The sequence below is a fragment of the Octopus bimaculoides genome, chromosome 9 (assembly GCF_001194135.2).
Source record: "Octopus bimaculoides isolate UCB-OBI-ISO-001 chromosome 9, ASM119413v2, whole genome shotgun sequence".
Lineage (NCBI taxonomy): Eukaryota > Metazoa > Mollusca > Cephalopoda > Octopoda > Octopodidae > Octopus > Octopus bimaculoides.
In genome coordinates this window covers 69,762,669-69,777,828 of record NC_068989.1, presented here as the reverse complement: position 1 = coordinate 69,777,828, position 15,160 = coordinate 69,762,669, and the positions used below count along the sequence as shown (strand labels likewise).

General features: G+C 32.3%; 1 protein-coding gene across 5 annotated transcripts in view; it reads right to left on the bottom strand.

Annotated features, from left to right (window-relative positions):
* LOC106881649 (transient receptor potential cation channel subfamily M member 3) overlaps positions 1-15,160 on the bottom strand; it is a 662,626-nt gene that overhangs the window by 263,209 nt on the left and 384,257 nt on the right. Inside the window, exon 1 of one of the 5 annotated variants that reach the window (XM_014932112.2) lies at positions 11,722-11,843. The exons of the other annotated variants lie outside the window; for them this stretch is intronic. The gene's annotated coding sequence lies outside the window, so the exon portion shown is untranslated. Of the gene's footprint in view, positions 1-11,721; positions 11,844-15,160 lie in introns of those variants that run through there. 5 annotated transcript variants of the gene reach the window in all.

Below are 15,160 nucleotides of genomic sequence, written 5' to 3'. Positions count from 1 at the left end.
ATATATATATATATATATATATATATATATATACACACACACATACATACAGGGTATAATGGCCCTGAATAAAATAGGAATGAAGGGGGACATAAATTTTTAAAAAATGGTTGAGAACCATTGTTCTAAGCCCATGAAGAAATTTGGTAAAATAGCCAATTGTGGGAAAATAGTAACCATATGATTCTAATGAAAGATCAGACAGACATCAAAGTAATTGTGTAAATATCAAAGAAATCCTTAAGTATTAGAAGATCTTAAAATTATTAACGAAGAGATGGAATATAATAGTTTAATACACACTTTTACCTTTTTAGTAAACTGAGTAAATCCTACAGCCATAAACATTAAATCCCAGTCAAGGTTGGAAGCCATTCTTCTGATTTGTGAAGCTTCAGAGTAAAACTTCAATGCAAAACTGACAAGTCAGCCCTATAAAATAAACTAACTAGTTCCCAACTCCTGTAATAGATACTGGCAGCATTTCTAACAGGTTGTCTTTACGAACAAAGCCTCTTCTTCCTTTTTTGTTTTTGTTTTTGTCTCTTTCATTACACTTTCTTGGTAATTTGTAAGCTGAAAAATTTTCCCTTGCAACAACAAATAACTAAATAGGTCACCAACTCTTAAACAACAAGGAAAAATGATAAGGTTTCACTAAATTATAGTTGCTTGAGAAAAATGAAGCTAATAAAAATTTGGAATGAAGATGACAGTTGGAAATACTTATTTCAAAGACATAAAAGGTGACTGTAATCATACTGATTTGTAGCACAAGGCCAGAAATATAATTGGTTTTTTACATTTTTCTTTGTGGTGGTGGTGGTGGTGGTGGGAGAATAGGTTATTATATTGTTACTAATACTTGACTGGTATTTATTACAACAACTCAAGAAGGATAAAAATCAAACTGACCTCAACAAGATTTGAACTCAGAATGTAAAGGAAGGCACTTTTTTTTGGTCTGCCAGTTTACCAATCCTGCCAATCCACCAGTTTGAATATCTATTTGAGAGAATAGATATGTAAACTTTACTTGAGAATAATATTTCAAAATTTAAACAGAGTTTCACAAAAGCCAGTTCCAGAAGAATGAGGAGACATGTCCATGGGCCAGAGGCCAATATGTTTCCATTAGTAATTGAATGCTAGTTACCTGAGAGGCCTTTCTCTGGCTGCCGCCTGCAATATCTGAGTGTGTAGTGCAGTGGCACTGCCCTGTGGCCCTTGCTCGAGTCATAACCATTTATATACTTAGATACCGAAGACCACTTTGGTTCTAAAATACAAACTTCATATTTAGAGTGATCTAAACTTCCATCAGAATTTCCTGTTAATCTATGTTCCAAACACTCACTCAGTAATGACAAAATCATTTTAATAAATTCTTTAATATTTTCAAAATTGATAGGAACAAAGGTAGTGTATTTGTTTAGAAACAAGCGAACAAAAGGATTAACGGAATAAATTGATGCACTCATTAGAGCAGAGTCAAACTCAAATTTTACATGGAGTGAAAAGATAATGAATGCTGGGATTTAAAATGCCAGTTGGAAAGGAAGAGGTCAGAGATGCAGGATTGAAATGTGTATTTGATCTGTGCAAACCAGGTCAGCAGAATGAAATTGATATGAAATTGATGATGATGTTGATGTTCATGATGGTGTTGATGTTTATGATGATATGTCTACTTTAGCTGTAGAAACCATGGCAAAGCAGACATAGAATCTGGCAGAGCCCTCTCACTTGACTTCTCGTCAAACAGTCCAGCCCATGCCAGCAGGCAAATAAGGACATTAAATGATGTTCACCATATATCATTTAATATACACAGTTTACAAAACAGTTACTAATATTTTCATGCTTTAAAGATACAATGAATTAGCAAATTTATTGTAAATTGTGTAAATTAAATTATATTTATCTCTAACAGAACAGTATTATTTTTGTTGATCTTACCTATAAAGGAACTATAAACTATATATATATGGGTGTGTGTTTATACTCTCTCTCACACACACACACACACACACATGCAGATGCAAGAAGGTGGTTAAGAAGTTCATTCACAATTTTGTGGTTCCCAGTTCTATCTCATCTTAAGTAATTGTCTTCCAAATTATGACCCAGACAAGTGAAATTTGTGGTTGACAGAAAACAGGCAAAAACCCATTATGTGCATATTGGCAAGGAATTGCTGATAAATTGGTACATTGAACAAAAGTACCTAGTGGTATTTATTCCATGTCATTTACTTCCCTTTAAACCAAGGTGTACTTAGCTGTTTAATAAACAGAGATTGGAGGGAAAAAAGCATCACACGAATGACTAGGATCAATATAACCGTCTAAAAACTGAGAAACTACTGCTCCAGAATGGTCCCAATTAAATGACTGAAAAGAATAGAAGAACATACAGCCAACTGTGCTTAATTGCATTATAGATAATTGCATGATTCAGTTAATTGCATCACTTTTCAAAACATGGAACCATGCAACATCAAATTTATGTGAATTTGATTGGCTAAATGCAGATGGAAATAACATACATTACAATTGAGTGAATGTTTTTCTTTTACAAATTCTAGGTAAAAAAAAAAGGCAAAGAAAAAAAAATGGTGAAATAAAATTGAACATTAGATTTGATTTCATATGAGTACAGTGATTCTGGAAACTTCAGTTTTCACAATGAGTTTAAGTGGCAGTAGTTAGTGGATCATGTTTACAAGCAGACCAATGTCAAAAGAGTCAAATGTATTTCAAGCCTTAAAATTTCAATGAATTGCAAGCTTTCTAAAGTTGAGATCCTTGTTTAATTTTATCTTGTTTTTAAATTGTGTAATAAATTTCTTCAATAAAATAACTCTTCATTGCAAATAAAATTTATAAAATATCTTTTTTTTTAATTCCTTCTTCAGTCAAGCAATGAACAGGTGTTTGTCTCTAATCAGTCCAATGAATTTTTTATTAATCATATCAACATAATTCTAGTTGTAATTCAAAGTATGTGACACAGAAATTTGACCAAGCTTGGTTAACAGGAGAATATCAAAAGAGTATCATGCTGATATACTCCTTTTATTCTTTTACCTGTTTCAGTCAGTTCACCTTGACCATGCCGGGGCATCATCTTGAAGGGTTTAATTGAACTGAAACATTACTGTGCTTTTTTTTTCTTTCTAAATCTGGTAATTACTCTACCAATCTCTTTTGCCAAACTGATATCTATAGGGATGTAAATAAACCAACACCAATTAACAGGTGATAGGGAAAACACAAAGACACATACACACACACACACATACACATCATCATCATTTAGCATCCGTTTTCCATGCTAGTACAGGTAAGACAGTTTGACTGGAACTAATAAGCCAGAGAGCTGCAACAAGCTTCAGTGTGTCTTAGTCTGGTTTCTATGGCTGGATGCCCTTCCTAACACCAACCATTCCATAGAGTGTGCTGGGTGCTTCCTATGAGTCACTGGTACAGATGCCTTTCACATGTATCATACATTCGAAGATCGACACAGCAGGCATTTTATCAGCACTACTTTTATCTCTTCCCCGCTCCACCCAAGTCACCAACCAACCTCTCTTTGAAAACCTGAATAGCCATAATTAACCCCTCTACAACAAGAAACCTTTTCTGCTCTGGCCCCTCCTCTCATACTTTAACCCCTCATCTGATTGCACAAGGATGCCTCTCAAGGAATTCATAATCTTGCAAGCTGCATGGTGGCCTCGTTAGTACTGGTGGCACAAAACAAACAAACAGACAAAAAAAAAAGCACTCCGTACATGCTATAAATTTATTGGTATTAGGAAGGGCATCCAGCCATGGAAGCCATGCCAAAATAGACAGTGGAGCATGATACAGTTCTTGAACTCTGGTTCCTGTCAAATGTCCAACCTTACTTAACATGGACATATGATGATGATGGTGTGGTGGTGGTGGTGACAGTGATGGTGGTGGATATAGAACAGGTTTCCTCGCAGTTTTTTACAGCATTGATTGGCTCAAGACTATAGCAAAGGACACTTGTCAAAAGTGGCATGCAGTAGGACTGAACCCCAAACCACCTGGTTGCAAAGTGAGCTTCATAATCACACAGCCATGCCAAAATTTGGACAGGATAGAATATATATGAATAGAATGTACACAAAAAAAAAAAAATTGGAATTCCATAATTTATCACAAACTATGCACATTAATTTAAATGGCTAAGAATTTCAAATAATGAGGCTATTAAAGAGAATAGATTATACATACACTGACACACTTGCATATTTAATAATTTAACATTTCTCTTTCAAAATCTCAATTCTCCCACCAAGCTAAAACTGTGTGTGTGTGTGTGTGTGTGTGTGTGTGTGTGTGTGTGTGTGTACATAATACACATTAAAACATCTGGAAGGCAAGCTTCTTGAAAGTAAAATATAGACATAACCTGTTGCCTAGTTTAAGACCACCACCTAGCTTTTAAGGTAGATTCAGTAGAGGCCAGTCTGTGCAAAGAACCAGGTGTGGTCTACATTATGGAAGCTATGAAAACATAAGTGTGTACAATCATATTCAACACATTTGTGTACACTTAGAAACTTCTTTCAAAATTCCTATTTTGTTTTTCACACATTAACTTGTGTAGGTTGAACTCTGTAAAATGTTAGAGAAAAAAAAAAACCTAGCTATTTTGTGCAATACATACCAATACATACATCTAAAGCAAAAATTTTCAGGGGCCCTTAAAATACTATTGTGGGTCCCTAATTTACTATTTTGTTGTGTGAACCCCCAAAAATCTTATATGAGAAGAAAAAAAACCTGTTTCATGCAATACATACATCTAAAACAAAATTTTTTCAGGGGTCCCCAATTTACAATTTTGTTGTGTGGACAACCCAAAATCTTATATGGACCCTCAGAGGTCATATGGACCCTGGTTGAGAACCACTGTATTACGCCTAAACCACCTCTGCAACCCAATTACTGAATATGACAACAATTTTACAAGACTCACACTAATTTCCTAATTCATTCGAAATATTATCAATTCAGCATTGCACCCAGCAATTACGCTGGCTACACAAATGCTACTATAGTCCAATATGAGAGTCTATTTAAAAAAAAATAAAAAAATGAATTGTAACAAACTGAATGGATTACACTAAAGGTAAGCATAGAAAGCAAAAATTAAGAAATAAAAGATTTTGAAGTATCATGAATGTCCTATTCAAATAGTTATTTTAACATGCCAGCAATAAAGAAACCTATTCAGACACATCTATTTATTGCTATATCAACAATAATTAGATTTTGTGGCTGTTCAGCCCTAGGTCAGATACGCTCAAGCAGCTATGACTGAAAACATTCCAGCCATAATCACCTATTTTGATTTTTAATAAAGTGTATCCAGGGAAACATTATTAAATGTATCCAGCTCATTTTAAAATTCAGTAGGATGAGAATTGAGGGACATTTGGTCGTTATTTCTAGCATGTAAAGGCTCCATAATTTGGCTCGTAATAATGGAAATAGTGAAATCGATTAACATTTCTATCAACAGAATAAGGTCACGTGTTGCTGGACTAAATTGCTACATTATAGTAGTTTAATTACATCAAAACATGTCTTGAATTGATATCCTGCTGACCAAATTTTGCCTTTCATCCTTCCGTGGTTGATAAAATAAGTGGAAGACATTAAGCTTCTTTTCAATATTTGATGGTTCCTTCAATTACACCTAAGTTTAATAACCAGAGAAAAGACAAAGATATACAAGTACTAAAGAGAGAAAATTTCTGATATGATAGCAGAACAGTCAAGAGATATTGAGAGAGATAGAACACATCAGGTAAGTGTTTCAACTCTGAACTCCAGATATTCTGATAATGCCACAAAAGAACTGCAGCATTTGCTGTTATCACATACTTTATTTGATCACACTTTCCATTTCTTTCTCCCTGCCATTTATGTAAATCCCCACACAAATTGTTTTCTGTTCTTGTGGTATCCCCCACATCTATGTTCCTATGGCTGATAAAAAGAAATTACTATTATTATTATTACAAAGTTGATTGACTGAATCATTAAAATGTAAAAAAAAAAAGTTTTTTGTTATTTGTTCTGCTTCTTAACATTCTATGTTCAACGCCGACTGGGGTTAAATTTGTCTTCATCCTCCAGGGCTGATAAAATGTACCAGCCCAGAACTAGGGTTGAATTAGTCCTTAAATGGCAGACATTATCAAAAGAAAGTGAATATTTTACAGCATTTTTTGATAATGAGACTGTATAAATTTAATTTTGTCAGTGAGAGACTAACAATTATTACAGATTTTGTATTGATTTAAAGTGAAAATAAAGAGATATTTTTATGTTTTGCCTATTTGGTACACACATTCATGCAACCCTTTCCCACTGTTCAAGGATAAATTAATTAATCTTTCCCTCCAAATTTCTGGCCTTGTACCTGAAATAATTATTATTAGTAGTAGTATTTGTAGCTGAGAGGACTTTAGTCAACCCAGGGCCTATAATATGAAACATTGCCCAAAGTACCACACAGTGGGACTGAACCTGAAACCATTGCTTTCAAAGTGAACTTCTTAATCACACAGCCCCATTCCTGTGCCAAAAATAATAATGACAACAATCAAAAAGACAGATATATAATCCAGCAAAGGTGAATCATACACATCAACAAAGAATAAAAAGAAATGATTTCTTTTATAGTGACAGAAAAAGAAATATTTTTACATGATGTCTAACCATAGTGTTTGAAAGGGATTAACAGATATTACTGCCAAGAATACGACAGACAGGAAATAAAGCTCCAGTTTTCAGTGGCATAACAACACAAACAATAAATATAACAGACATATTGCTGGAAATGATATGTGAAGTACTAACATGTAATGTTGTTAGACAACTGACAAGGAAAAGTTCAATAATCTTAGTAAATGTAATAAAGATGTCAATGATTTTTGGAAACATTAGCAACGTGAAATTTATTTGATAACAAACTGAAACTCCAGGCTAAATTCATCAAAGGCAATAACAAACCAAAGACCTACTTAAATTCACCATCATTTAACATTTACTTTTCCATGCCTGTATGGGTTAGACAGAATTTGCTGAGGCAGATACTCAATGGTCTTCTTGTCACCAACCCTCATCCATTTCCAAGCAACATATTTTCCTATAGCTAGACATGGTTTTCACACAAAACTGGAAACAAATAATCTTGCTTCTATGATGATGATGCTCATTTACAATCACCATATAATGTCTAGACATGAGCACACACACACACACAACAAGTTTCTTTCAGTGTCTGTCTACCGAAGCCACTCACAAGATTTTGGTCAACTTAGGGCTACAGTAGAAGACACTTGACCAAGGTGCTGCATGGTGGGACTGAACTGAAGACCATATGGTTGAGAAGCAAGCTCCTTACTAATGCAGCAATGCTTGTACTAATGATAAATATTGGTTCCAAATTTTGGCACAAGGCCAGTAAATTTGAGGGAAGGGGTAAGTCAATTACATTGACCTCAGTGTTCAACTGGTACTTATTTTATTTACCCCGAAAGAATGACAGGCAAAGTCAACCTTGGTAGAATTTGAACTCACAGCATAAAAACAGACAAAATGCCACTAAGCATTCTGCCTGGCATGTTAATGATTCTGCCAGCTTGCTACCTTACTGATGATAAATATTGATAAGATATGTTACAATCCCAGGTTTTGCTAATGCATTTATTGCAATTTATTGTCAATTATGGAGAAACTTTATGTAATAGAGACACTTCCTAACTATTATATTGAATATCTGCTATTGACACTGATAAAGTTTCATTTCTGATGACAACTTAGGGTGATAATTTTTTCTTTTTTTTTATTCATATACCTTGAGATAAAATACATTCTCTGTCAGCAATCTCACAACTAAATATGATGTTACTTAGGCAATGATACAATTCCATTATGGAAAATCACTGAGATGATTCCAATATACAGAGTGAAAAAGAGAGAGACATTAAATTTTATGATAGACCATGTTATATTGTCACAGAGAACAATATACATTGTTGAAGAAAATGTATTGTGGCATATCATAGATCCTGTTTCTTCCATTTACAAAAAGACACCCAAATATTCTCAATACTCACAAATGGCAACGTACAAGACAAACATCGTATGTCAGTTGTGTTATTTTACAAGCATGAACACTAATCAAACATGAATGATCGTAATACAAAATTATGAATCTGCATTTGTAAAAATGCACCTGAGTTTTCATATTGCAATAAAATCTACTATCAGCATAATATACTCAGGTGTATACAATGAGATAAGAAGCCAATACATATATATTCATGTCATCAATATTGAATACTGCTTCATAGTTAGCTTATCTAGTGCAATATTCAGTATTTCAAGCGAAATGAAAATAATATTCACTGCATATTTCTCACTTGAATATTGTTCAGTTTAAACCAGATAAATATTACAACACAAATCTGGTCACTTGGTTATGAAGTTTCCAGAGGAAGCAGTCATTGGTCAACTGCATATCTGATAGTACCAAGGACCACAGATATTTTGTTTGTTTGTTTAACAAAAGGTTACTGGAAATTTTCTTGCTGCATATATCTTTTGCACACACACACACACATGGGCATATGCCTGGATGATTAAGCAGTTTGCTTCACAACCACTAAGTCCCAGCTTCAAGCCCACTGCCTGGCATCTTGGGTAAATCCATCTCTATAACCCCAGAATGGCTGCAGTTAATGACAGAAACTAAATAAAGAGCTAAAGAAAAAAATAATATTATATATAATTTATAGAAATGAGTCAACCAAAGCAGGTCTTGAAATGTGAACAGTGAAGTACTTAACTCCAAGACTTATGTTCTGTTTCAGTTATATTCACAACCCCATGGATATAATGTTTATTATCCTCCCTTATATAATAAACGACAATAAACATGATATTGAAGGATTTCATATGACTTAGATAGAAATGAATAAATTTACATTAATTTTGCTCTTGACACATTTATAAGTTTTGAAGCAAATTATTTAAGACATTTATTTAATATTTCCGTTTTCTTTAGAAGGTGTAAATTAATTTATATAATATAAATAAATGCTGAAAATTTGTTTTATGCTTTAAGTTGAAAAAATGTAAGCGTAAGGAAAGCAAAATTGCCAAGTATGCTTTTATGAAGCAAAATGCACATAAATATCTACCTTCTTATGAAGTTTATACCAAATGTGTATGGCAAGCTTCAATGCAGCTGGCGTGAGAGGGAAACACATGATAATAATATAGATGTTTTCAGACTGATGGTTAGGTGCTGAAAATGACTTATTCCTGGGTAATAAGTGCAACAGCAATAGCAACAATTCCTTGCATGGTTGGAAAAATAAAATTTGACCCAGGAACAAACTGAAAATAATTTGATAATAACAAACTTAACATAATGATTAGAAGTACTATAAAAAGAAAAATATTGGAATGTTTATAAGAAAGATGTATGTGTCTGTGTGTGTGTGTGTGTGTGTGACAGAGAGAAAGATAGAGAGATTATTTGGTTGAATTTAGATGTTTGTAATTAACATTTGTCAGGAAACAATAGTACTGGTAAAGAAGTGATTAAGTCTGCAGACTTTAGATAAGCCTCACGTGTATGCCTTAAGTAAGGGGATTTAGTGATTCTCTTTGAAACAAACCTGCCCACTAAGATCCCTAGTTCTCTGATACAAAGCTTTCTGCCTTAACCCTTTTGATACCAACCTACATGACATCACTCTTGATTCTATGATACAAATTTCCTGATTTGAAGTGATCTAAATTAAAACCTTTCATCAACTTTCATGTTAATTTATGTTCCAAACACCAGTTTTATGATGACAGTTATATTACTAAATTCATCATTATTTTCAAAATTAATTAGAAAAAATAAGGTAGTGTATTCTAACATAAATATTTTAACATGACAAAAGGGGTAAAGAGATTTTATTTTAATTTCACTTTTCGATCCAAATTTCAAGAATCTTTTGTTACATTCCAAACACCAACATAATTTTGGAAAAGTTAGCTTTAAAAAATCCCTCCAAATCCTAGATTGTTTCAAAATTAAGTGAAATACACTGGGAGCACATTTTATTTTAAATTTGAGCTTTGAAATGGTTAACTAAAGTAAAACAGTTACAACCAGAAACTGAATAAAAAATAAATAAATAAACACTTAGCTTAATTCCATAAGGATCACTGTACACATACATGGATGCACTTTTCAATAATGTAAAACAAACATTTAAATGGAAAACTGTCAATATATTTGATATTTGCAGTGACATAAGGAGTGTAGGTTTCTACTATCAAAACCATATCATATTCACATTTTTTACACTGACATTTTAACTTCTTTAACAACTGGTGGTGGTAGTCATTGAACTTTTTAACCCTTTTACAATATTTCTATTAAAATACACTGTATTAGTTTCAATTAATTATGAAGATAATGAAGTATTTACTACAATAATCTTTTGTCATTATTAAGTTGATATTTGGAACATAAATTAGTAAGAAATTTTGATGGAAGGTTTTTAATTCAGCCCTTTAGCATTTAAACTATGTGGTCTCAGGTTCAGTTCCATTGCACAACCCATTGAGCAAATGGCATCCACTATGACCCCAAGCCTTGTGAGTGGATTTGGTAGATGTAAACTGAAAGAAGACTACTGTGTGTATCTTTGTCCTATATCTCATGATGGTTGTAAATGAGCGGTGTGTCATACAAGTGATGTTGTTTGTTTTTAGTCTTCTGTGAAAAATATGTCTGACTCAGGGAAATATTAACTAGATTGAAAACAAGTAATGGTTGTCAACAAGAAGGACATCTGAACAAAGAAATTTACCTCAACAAATTCTGTGTAACCCATGCAAGCATAGGAAAAGTGGATGTTAAATGATGAATGATGATGATTTAACAGTATTTATGGTGCATTATCTAAAATCATATGTAACCAAATATTCATAATAAAGACAGCATACTGCTAAACCTGTGACAAATTCTACTGCAACTCAGCTCATTGTAAGCAAAGCTTTAGTAAAGTAAGACTGCAGTGACTTTAAAACAGTCAAGATTATTTGATTTTCAAGGAATCTTCAGAGTTTATGTATCAAGAAAGCTTAATGAAATCCACTACAGAAATAAGACAAGCTGTCAGCTTAAGATTAACAAAACAGACGAATCTGCATCAAGAATAATTTAAAGATATCTAATGTTTCTGAATAAAATTATACATATTTTTTGTTGTTGTTTATAAATAATAATAGGTTTTGTTAAATGCTACTGCAATAATTCTTAAATTGATGCATTCCATATGATTTCCCCAGCAACATCAAACTACATATTTCAAGAATCAAAGCAAGAAAATTATATTAGCATGATCTAACCAAAATCGGAAGGCAAAGTTTACAAGTGAAACAATATATCTTGATTGACAATTTACATAACTTAAGGCATCTTCTAACCATTACCCATGATTATTATGATTATACACTACAGAAAAAAAAGGAAAAAATGAAATAATGCTGTTTTCCTACAACACCATAATTTAAAAATCAAATTCTCACTCGCAACTGCAAACAGATTATTGCTTTAGGAACTAAAAAATACAAAACAAAACAAAACATACCCTACCTTGAATATACAAATAGATAATTTACCATTATTGATATACGAAAAAAGTAAGATATGCCTAAATGTTTTTGGGTAACATCCAGAATGAGAGAGATGCATAAAACTGACAATGCGAGTATCAATGAGGAGGTAATAAGCACATCAATAATCAAGCACATGTCTTGTTTAGTCAGGTGGCAAGATGGCAAGGAAATTAAAATAAAACAGCATACAGGATAAGCTAAAAGGATGAATGTTATCATCAGATCATTAAATAATCATTATAGTGTAATTCAATCTATATATTGTGCTTTAGGCGAAACATTGAAATATTTAGTTATATTCCAAATTTTCACTCAAATAATAAGCAAACAAAACAACAGCTATTATATAGATTTATTCATTTGCTTTTTTCAACTTATCCTTTGACCTTCATGAAACAAATATTTTGCATTTCTTTTTTTTATTCTTCTTCTTATAGTTTATAGAATTGACTAGAGGAGATTAACAAAACAAACACAGTATATATGAGTAGTAAACTGTATAATCTTCTTTATGACATAATTCTCAACATTACAATATATTGTGAAAATTATATCATGACTGACACTAAACTGGTTATAGTGATCAAAGTAAATAATAAGTTTAAAATAAATAAAAAAAAAACACTTTTCCATGCACCTAATAAACTGTTGAAAGTGCAATTTGATTGTTGAAATGATAAACTTCAACTTGTCTCTAAACCCAAGTAAATTGCTGGTTTGTAATTATGAAGTCATCATCATCTTTTAACACCTATCTTCCATGGTTACATGGGTTGGATGGTTTGACAGAATCTGATGAGTTAGAGAACCCTGTTTTGTTCCAATGTCTGCTTTGGCATGGTTTCTACTGATGGATGTCCTTCCAAATGCCAACCACTTTATAAAGTGAACTGTGGTATTTTATCCACAGTATCCTGGATAAAACAGAAAGTAAATTCTACTATGTGAGATATTTGACTAGGAACCATAATCTTACCTTAACACTTTTGTTACCATATTTCTGCTGAAACACACTACCTTTGTTTCAATTAATTTTGAAAAATATGAAGCATTTAATGAAATAATTCTCTCATTGTAACACTGGGGTTTTGAACTTAAATTAACATAAAATTTTGATGGAAGGTTTTAATTTAGATCAATTTAACACTGAAAGTTTGTATCATAGACCAAGGAGCAGTCTCAGGCAGATTAGTATCAAAATACTTCATACATTTCAAAGCTCAAATTTGTAGTCATTACAAATTCAAGGTACATATTTTCCTCCATGAATAATCCTTTCTACTATAGGCACAAGGCCTGAAATTTTGGAGAGGGGTACAGTCAACTACACCGACACCCACTAGTCAACTGGTACTTATTTTATCAACTTGAAAGAATGAAAGGCAAAGTTGACCTCTGCAGAATTTGAACTCAGAACATAAAGGCAAACGAAATATTGCTAAGCATTTTGCCCAGCATGCTTATGATTCTATCAGCTCGTCACCTTTTTTTCCCCACATGAATAATGAAGAAATTATTCTATTTTTAGTATATGCTAATAATAATGTTTAGGCATTAAAATTTGATTTTTGTACATTTTTAAATGATATAGGCATCAAAATTGCTGAAGTTTCTTTGGTATGTTTTCTGTAAATTGTTTATTGACACCTCAAGCAATTAAATAGTTAATTAAACATAAGGATCTCACAAGTAGGAAAAGAATAATTTACAAGGTGTGATCTTCATGCCTTTCTAAAGAGCAGAATAAGTATAACAGTTCTAATTAAGAACTGAGGCCAAATTACAAACAAGATAGACTTCCATTGGGAGCCATCAACAATATAAAATAATAATTTCTTAGCTACAAGACAAATATATTTTTTGATATACTTTCTGAAACAAGCTTGGTATGCAATAGTAGTTATTTTATTCACACTATGAAGGGAGTCTTTAAAGGCTCACAACAAAGAGCCTAAACTAAATATTATAATGCAAGCATTTGGTGCAGTGCAGTACCCTACTTTATTAGCTATTTATATCAGCTTGATAATGACAATAATTTCTCTTGTCCAGTCAGTTCTAAGGTTTTGTTCTTAAATGAAAAGTCCTTAAGTTCATGAAATTAACTGTAGTAAATTGCATATTTTTTAGAACACTGGAAAACAAATACCTAAGAAGGTAGGATTTGAAACACAATAATACCACATTATATACAAGAAAGCATTTAGGATCTCTGACACAACCATATAGAAATTTAATCCTTAATAACATACAGAAGAGAACATAACATACAAGTTTGGCCACTAGGTGGCTTGCTAATTTTCTAATTTACTTCACCATTTTCTTCTATGAAAGAATCATGAATTCCCAGTATATTCTATAATATTAATGAATATAAAGCAATATGATGACTATAATGGAATTTAATTTACCAATTTTATCTTTCAATTTGATCATATAGATGAGAAAATTAGTAAGAGGGGATGACCTGGATTTTTCTGCTAGTGCATGAGATAACAATTACTAAATCTTAAATCCATATACAATTTCTATTATCAAATTACATCATTTTCCAGATGATCCATATCAGTTTTGCAAGTTTTCACTTATTTTTTTAGATGTGCAAAACAACCGAAAAGATTTAACTCATTAACTTCTAGACTAGACTTATTGAAATTATACAAAAGCATTCATTTAAAAGACAATTTATCTCAAAGTGTAGAGAAAACACAAAAAGTAGAAATATAGGAAGTAAATCAGAAGTAAAAAGACAATAGCAGTTACTTTGCAAAGATAAAAGAAAGTCCATAAGAACACCATGTTATTGAAGAATTTAAAAAGGAAATTAAGTCTCATGATAAAAGGAAATTATTCAGGAATGTTATTCATAAGATTCTTGGACATTTAGGGATTGGGAGACTCAAAGTCTGAATAGTTTTCAAGGAAATAGATAATGCTATCAGCTAGATCGATAATTCTATCCTTGAATTTGATTTTCTTACAAACCAAGCCTTTGTATATTTTGTCAAAATGGTCCAGGGATATTTCAAAGTCTAATAAGGAAAAAGATATATAAAAATCCGGTTTATTGTAAATGCCACCGCTCACAAATTCATAAAGCCCGTGCTTAGATTGCAGTCACTGTAGCAATTTGGAGAGGAGAGATAGATTTCTCCTTCTATAGACTAGTCATGCTCACCATGTTAAGTGAGAATGGGTGGAATATTTCTGTTAAAAGGATTCCGTTCCTATTTAAAAGTAATCAGCTTGTAAATTAAGAGTGGATTTTGTTATCAGCCAGTTATGAGATTTACACTGAGGTATGATAAAGTGTAAAGTGGTTTAAGTAAATTTGGAATTCCTCTACATATAGATGGGTCAGTATTCCTCTTACTGATTACACTTCAGTGTGTGTGTGTGTGTGTGTGTGTGTGTGT